Source organism: Brassica napus, chromosome A9, assembly GCF_020379485.1.
Source record: "Brassica napus cultivar Da-Ae chromosome A9, Da-Ae, whole genome shotgun sequence".
Classification (NCBI taxonomy): Eukaryota; Viridiplantae; Streptophyta; class Magnoliopsida; order Brassicales; family Brassicaceae; genus Brassica; species Brassica napus.
Genome location: NC_063442.1, coordinates 2,376,748 through 2,384,875, shown reverse-complemented (window position 1 = coordinate 2,384,875; position 8,128 = coordinate 2,376,748). Strand labels below are relative to the sequence as shown.

The 8,128-nt window shown below is 28.8% G+C and overlaps 2 pseudogenes; one reads left to right on the top strand and one right to left on the bottom strand.

Moving 5' to 3' along the window:
• Positions 1-3,062: 3,062 nt before the first annotated feature.
• LOC106392892 lies at positions 3,063-5,636 on the top strand (annotated as a pseudogene).
• Positions 5,637-5,815: 179 nt separating this feature from the next.
• Positions 5,816-6,523, bottom strand: LOC106395132 (annotated as a pseudogene).
• Between the last annotated feature and the right edge of the window lie 1,605 nt (positions 6,524-8,128).

Below are 8,128 nucleotides of genomic sequence, written 5' to 3'. Positions count from 1 at the left end.
AGTTTTCATTTTTATAGAAATATTGTAGATTTGGGGTTGTGATTTAGATATTAGGATAACAAGAATTTTTGTTGATAGATGAGTATTTTTTAAGATTTTTTTTATCAATATGTTGTATATTTTAGATAAAATTCTCAAAAATTCTATTTAAGGAAAGTTTTTATTTTATTGAGAACTTTTGTACATTACTTTTAAAGTCTCTAAAACTTTAATAACAGAACTTCAGTTTTGATCAATAGGTTGATTTGTATTCTTTTAAAAGTTTTGATCAATAGGTTGTATAGTTTAGATAAAATTCTCAAAAATTCTATTTGGAAAGTTTTCATTTTTTTGAATAATAGTGTGGATTTAGGATTTTGGTGTAGAAATTAGGATAACAAGAATTTTTTGTTTATTGATGAGTATTCTTTTAGATTTTTTTTATCAATAGTTATATTTTTTAAAAGTAATTCTCAAAATTCTATTTTAGGAAAGTTTTAGTTTTTATAGAAATTTTGTAGATTTGGGGTTGTGGTGTAAAATTAGGATAACAGTAATTTTTGTTGATTGATGAATATTTTTTAAGATTATTTTTTATCAATAGGCTGTATATTTTAGATAAAATTCTCAAAATTTCTATTTAAGGAAAGTTTTTATTTTTATTGAGAACTATTGTAGTTTTGAGGTTCTGATTTAGAAATTAAGATAATAAGAATTTTTGTTGATAGATGTGTATTCTTTAAGATTTTTTTATCAATAGGTTGTATATTTTAGATAAAATTCTCAAAAATTCTATTTAAGGAAGTTTTTATTTTTATTGAGAACTGTTGTAGTTTTTGGGGTTCTAATTTAGAAATTAGGATAACAAGAATTTTTGTTGATAGATGAGTATTTTTTAAGATTTTTTATCAATAGGTTATATATTTTAGATAAAATTCTCAAAAATTCTATTTAAGGAAAATTTTTATTTTTGTTGAGAACTATGGTAGTTTTGAGGTTCTAATTTAGAAATTAGGATAACAAAAAATTTTGTTGATAGATGTATATTCTTTTAAAAGTTTTGATCAATAGGTTGTATACTTTAGATAAAATTCTCAAAAATTCTATTTATGGAAAGTTTTCATTTTTGTGAATAATATTGTGGATTTGGGTTTATAATTAGAAATTAGAACAACAAGAATTTTTTGTTTATAGATGAATATTCTTTTAGATTTTTTTATCAATAGTTGTATTTTTAAAAAATAATTCTCAAAAATGATATTTTAGGAAAGTTTTCATTTTTTTATAGAAATATTTTAGATTAGGGGTTGTGATTTATAAATTAGGGTTACAAGAATTTTTGTTGATAGATGAGTATTTTTTAAGATTTTTTTATCGATAGGTTTTTTATTTTAGATAAAATTCTCAAAAATTCTATTTAAGGAAAGTTTTTATTTTTATTGAGAACTATTGTATTTTTGAGGTTCTGATTTAGAAATTAGGATAACAAGAATTTTTGTTGATAGATGTGTATTCTTTAAGATTTTTTTATCAATATGTTGTATATTTTAGATAAATTGTCTAAAATTCTATTTAAGGAAAGTTTTTATTTTTATTGAGAATTGTTGTAGTTTTGGGGTTCTGATTTAGAAATTTTGATAACAAGAGTTTTTGTTGATAGATGTGTATTATTTCAGATTTTTTGTTCAATAGTTGTAATTTTAAAAAATAATTCTCAAAAATTCTATTTTAGGATAGTTTTTCATTTTTATAGAAATATTGTAGATTTGGGGTTGTGATTTAGATATTAGGATAACAAGAATTTTTGTTGATAGATGAGCATTTTTTAAGATTTTTTTATCAATATGTTTTATATTTTAGATAAAATTCTCAAAAGTTCTATTTAAGGAAAGTTTTTATTTTTATTGAGAACTATTGTACATTACTTTTAAAGTCTCTAAAACTTTAATAACATAACTTCAGTTTTGATCAATAGGTTGATGTGTATTCTTTTAAAAGTTTTGATCAATAGGTTGTATAGTTTAGATAAAATTCTCAAAAATTCTATTTTGGAAAGTTTTCATTTTTTTGAATAATAGTGTGGATTTGGGATTTTGGTTTAGAAATTAGGATAACAAGAATTTTTTTGTTTATTGATGAGTATTCTTTTAGATTTTTTTTATCAATAGTTATATTTTTTAAAAGTAATTCTCAAAAATTCTATTTTAGGAAAGTTTTAGTTTTTATAGAAATTTTGTAGATTTGGGGTTGTGATGTAAAATTAGGATAACAATAATTTTTGTTGATTGATGAATATTTTTTAAGATTTTTTTTATCAATAGGCTGTATATTTTAGATAAAATTCTCAAAATTTCTATTTAAGGAAAGTTTTTATTTTTATTGAGAACTATTGTAGTTTTGAGGTTCTGATTTAGAAATTAAGATAACAAGAATTTTTGTTGATAGATGTGTATTCTTTAAGATTTTTTTATCAATAGGTTGTATATTTTAGATAAAATTCTCAAAAATTCTATTTAAGGAAAGTTTTTATTTTTATTGAGAACTATTGTAGTTTTTGGGGTTCTGATTTAGAAATTAGGATAACAAGAATTTTTGTTGATAGATGAGTATTTTTTAAGATTTTTTTATCAATAGGTTTTATATTTTAGATAAAATTCTCAAAAATTCTATTTAAGGAAAATTTTTATTTTTGTTGAGAACTATGGTAGTTTTGAGGTTCTGATTTAGAAATTAGGATAACAAAAAATTTTGTTGATAGATGTGTATTCTTTTAAAAGTTTTGATCAATAGGTTGTATACTTTAGATAAAATTCTCAAAAATTCTATTTTTGGAAAGTTTTCATTTTTGTGAATAATAGTGTGGATTTGGGTTTATAATTAGAAATTAGAACAACAAGAATTTTTTGTTTATAGATGAATATTCTTTTAGATTTTTTGATCAATAGTTGTATTTTTAAAAAATAATTCTCAAAAATTATATTTTAGGAAAGTTTTCATTTTTTATAGAAATATTTTAGATTAGGGGTTGTGATTTATAAATTAGGATTACAAGAATTTTTGTTGATAGATGAGTATTTTTTAAGATTTTTTTATCAATAGGTTTTTTATTTTAGATAAAATTCTCAAAAATTCTATTTAAGGAAAGTTTTTATTTTTATTGAGAACTATTGTAGTTTTGAGGTTCTGATTTAGAAATTAGGATAACAAGAATTTTTGTTGATAGATGTGTATTCTTTAAGATTTTTTTATCAATACGTTGTATATTTTAGATAAATTGTCTAAAATTCTATTTAAGGAAAATTTTTATTTTTATTGAGAACTATTGTAGTTTTGGGGTTCTGATTTAGAAATTTTGATAACAAGAATTTTTGTTGATAGATGTGTATTCTTTTAGATTTTTTGATCAATAGTTGTAATTTTAAAATATAATTCTCAAAAATTCTATTTTATGAAAGTTTTCATTTTTTATAGAAATATTGTAGATTTGGGGTTGTGATTTAGATATTAGGATAACAAGAATTTTTGTTGATAGATGAGTATTTTTTTAAGATTTTTTAATCAATAGGTTGTATATTTTAGATAAAATTCTCAAAATTCTATTTAAGGAAAGTTTTTATTTTTATTGAGAATTATTGTACATTACTTTTAAAGTCTCTAAAACTTTAATAACAGAACTTAAGTTTTAAATCTATATATAAATCGACAACTAATGCCTAATGATTGGCCTATATTACTTTTAATCCACCATAAGCCTGTTAAAAGATGTCACTAGTTGGAACTATTATAGCTTTAAAACGTTGTAAGATGTCCTTGAAAATTTTAGCCATTCTTAGTAGTACTATGACGAAAATTTCGGGATCGACTCTACATAAAATAGGTCAACATGTGTTCCATTTAGTATTGTCCTTATATACTAGATCTCGCAGGTTCTGTTAGGCTGATCCTATGTATTTAGGCGTCTAAAACAGAACTAAATATCTTGATAACTTTAATCTTTTATATGAATTTTAGCGCATAATATTAGTGCTTTACGAGTTTGAATATTGGTCACCTTAGTATGCATTATTACCTACACACATACACATGTTATATTTAAATTGTATCTAAAAATGGTTCTGAATATTTTTGGTCGTATACACATATATACATTTATACCTATACAAGGAAATGGTATATTTTAGAAAATGGTAAAGCGTGGGGAGAAGAATATAAGGTGACAAATATTCCAACGAGTTTTTTTTTAAACATAATGTCAGAGAACTGAAACTGTTCTTAACAGAGCAACCATGAAAGATGTATGCGTGGGGTTCTTCTCTTTCCTCAGGTTTCCATTTTTGGCAATCAAAAAGATTACATACGATAACACAACCATCACCGAATCACAAACATCACATGCCTATATGTATATGTCTCTGTGTTGTATATTAGACATTGTTCTAGGAGAGAGACCAAGAGAAGAAGAGTTAGATGGATATCTCATTTTTCCAAGCATACCCTTTTGATCTCCCTTGCAGTAGAGCATTTAATGGGGATGGAGAAAACAATGTAGTGGAGTTCTCTAATAAAACAATGATGGTGAAGGTGAGTGATGAATCAAAGAAGAAGCAGAGAGGTTCTAGGGTTTGTAGTAGAGGACATTGGAGAGTTTCTGAGGATTCTCAGCTCACGGAACTTGTTTCTGTTCACGGTCCTCAAAACTGGAACCACATTGCAGAGAAGATGCAAGGACGAACAGGTAAAAACCAATCTTTCCTCTGCTATTTTTATCAAGAAGTGAATTTAAAATGTTTTTTTTCTTGCTTCTTTGGGTTGTTGAAGGCAAGAGTTGCAGACTGAGGTGGTTTAACCAGTTAGACCCAAGGATCAACAAGAGAGCTTTCAGTGTTGAGGAAGAAGAGAGGCTACTTGCAGCTCACGGAGCATTTGGTAACAAATGGGCTATGATTGCTAAGATTTTCAATGGAAGAACAGACAATGCCTTAAAGAATCATTGGCATGTCCTCATGGCAAGAAAGTTGAGGCAGCAATCAAGTTCTTACACCAGGAGATTCAATGGGTCTGCTCATAAACCTAATGCAGATCACACAAGCTTCAATATCTCTCCTGGTTTGTGTCTTCTTAATATTATCTAGTAACGAGCTTATGGGAACATACTAATTGAGCTCAAAATTTCTTCACTATAGTTAATATATCACAGAGGAAAAAGCTGACTAGATTGCAAGTTGTAGGGAGATTCACTTGGTGCTGATGAGTTTTTAAGCTTCATGCTTCTTTGTGTTTTTCATGTTCTGTAGATGATGACGAGATGAATATGGAAAAGAACAGCTGGAAAATGCTAAAAGAGGGAACAACTAACATGAAAGCTCAGTATCTCCAAGAAGAGTATCGTTCTCCACGCATGCCAATGCATGGCCACTACTCAACCTTCTCTGCAGATTCCTTGGCACTGACACTGCATGTCTCCATCCAAGAACCATCATCATCATTGTCGTCATTATCACTGCCATCATCATCAGCAGAATATACAATGGTGGCCACCAAACCTCCAGCATTTATAGATTTTCTTGGGGTGGGCCACCAAAGCCTCAACATCTAAAGGAAACAAAAAAAGAGTGGGAGCTAATCAAGAACTTGGTTACTCCTATCATTGTTATCAGATTCCATGTCTTTTTTTTTTTGATCAACTTCAGATTCCATGTCTTTATGTAAGCTATTAACATGACAAGCTAAGAAATCATCAAGTGTCTTCTTTTCTATTTCTCCATGTGCTATTTATTAAATTTCTTGACAAAATATTGAAAACCTGATTAATATCATTGTTGTACAATTACTCAAAAGTTTTCAAAATATCATGAAAGTCTGATTAATATCAAGAATCATGTCTAAGTGTTTTAACATACACAATCTCATCCCAAAAGGATAAGGATCAATAAGCTAAGAGTGTGCTTTGAAGTACAAAAGAATTGATATGGTTAAAGAAAAATATAATATCATATGATTCAGCAGAAGCTATTCTCCATGAACTTCAGAAATTCATTGAAATCGATTATTCCGTCTTTGTTTCCATCTAGTGATCTGATCATAACCATGCAATTCTCTACACATGATCCTTCTTTGAACCCTAGTGTTGTCAAAACTCTCTGCAACTCTGTAGTGTCGATAAAGCCATCTCTGTTCTCATCGAACACATCAAAAGCTTGCTTCACCTCCTCTAAGCTCGCCTCTTTCTCTTCGAACAAACTCGAAATTTCCTTGGAACTGTACCGTTCTTGAAGCCCATCGCTTTCTGAGTCGGGTGAAAGCCCTAAGCTTCTCATAACAATCTCTGCGTCTTCTTTACAGAGTTCATCTTCTTCTCGTTCTTCTATGTGTTTGATCAAACTCTCTTCAACACGTTGGTGGTGTTGAAGAAGAGGAAAGAATGTGGATAAAAAGATGCGAGCAGAAGAAAGCCATCTGCAGAACCGACGAGGAACAAGTTGAACAGAGTAAAGAAAGTGATAGAAGAAGATTGTTTGCACTCAGACATGAAACTCTTCTCCATGAATGTGTATCAATGAACTAAACGTGTTAGAGGAGATGTTGAAGATATAGAATTTGTCTGCATAGAGGAAATATATATATAGAGATTATAGTGTTTTCTAAAAAGGCAAAAGAGAGGAAGGTGGTAGTGCAGGTAGATACAAAAACAAAGACCGTGTTTGAAAAGATATAAAAAAGGAAAATAGGATGTTTCTTTCCAACTATTATAACATTGTTGAAATTGTTAAGAGTTTTTGGTCTTTTTTGAAGGAAAGTCTGGTCGGCTAGACTTTTTATTATAAAACAGTTAAATTTTTCTTCGTTTTGTTACTAAAGAAAAAGGAAATATACAACTACTAACCTAATTCATGGTCAAGGTCTCCCTTCAGTTTCCACACGTCAGTGTATCTCGAAGTGATTCACACTATTTGTAGAGAATTCAATAGATAATACAATTATACAACTTGAGAAATGCATCAACATTTTCATCAGTAGTTTCCTGACCTGTGTAATATGAGGTTCCGAATTATCGCATGACAAGTGTAGGGAATGGATCTAACCATCCCACAAGGCCCAAGGAATAGAAGGCCTGGCCCGGACCAAAGAAAGCGATGGCTCGGATAGTCGGCTTAAAAGGTCAGTCTCTCGGCTCGCCTCTAGAGTACCTTGAGTCGACCGTCGTCGACTAAGAGGCATCCAGCTCGGCGACCGCTCGGATGAATATGGGCCTTTCGGCCCAATAAGGAAAGTCCACGAAGACGACATAAGCTAGGTCAAGAACGACACATCAGAGGACTATATAAGGAGAAGGAAGAAGAATGAGAAAAGGATCTGAAATCATCTGACTAACACTTGGCGGCTAGATTAGGGTTTTCACCTTTACTTCATCTTGCCGTTATTTGTACTTTTCCGGTAGCTCGTCGAGTTACCGGCCTCTTCTCTGTCGCATTCTCTCTACTTCTCTTGTAACCGACTGAACGTTTCTTCCGACCATAATAAAACGTCTTTGTTAAACCCACATCTCTTTTATCACCGTTTTCCGATCAAACAACAAGAAAACTGTTACATACAGTTACAAAAAAAAAACTGCTACATATATGTAGTGTGACATACATTGTTTGATCAAAAAACAAAAGACATACGTTGTTATACCATGTTTAGCAGTAGGTTGGTTTGATAGTTTTTTCATAATTTTTTTGTAGTACTTGATCATTACATATATAATGTGTTATTCTTGAGTTATTTCTTTAGTAAAATTGATAACTCAATTGTTAACCCAACATCAAACAATTTTTTCATGTATTAGAAATTGAGTAAATAATTTTTTTGGTGTTCCACTAGTTATCCTACGGTTACCTTTTTCTTTTTAACAATTTTAACTTTTAATGTATCCATGTCATACGTTTAGGTTTCTTAGTTAATGAAACATTTTCAAAAAAATATAGCTGTTTAGTAGTTAGTCAAAACGTTTCCTATTTGAATTATTTTAAAATATTATTCCAATTATTTTAATGCTAATTCTATTTGGTAGCTAAAATTTTACATACATAAAGTTGTATGTAAATATATAGGTATCTTTTTTAGACTATATACATAATCATATTATTTAATTTAAATTTAAATTTAA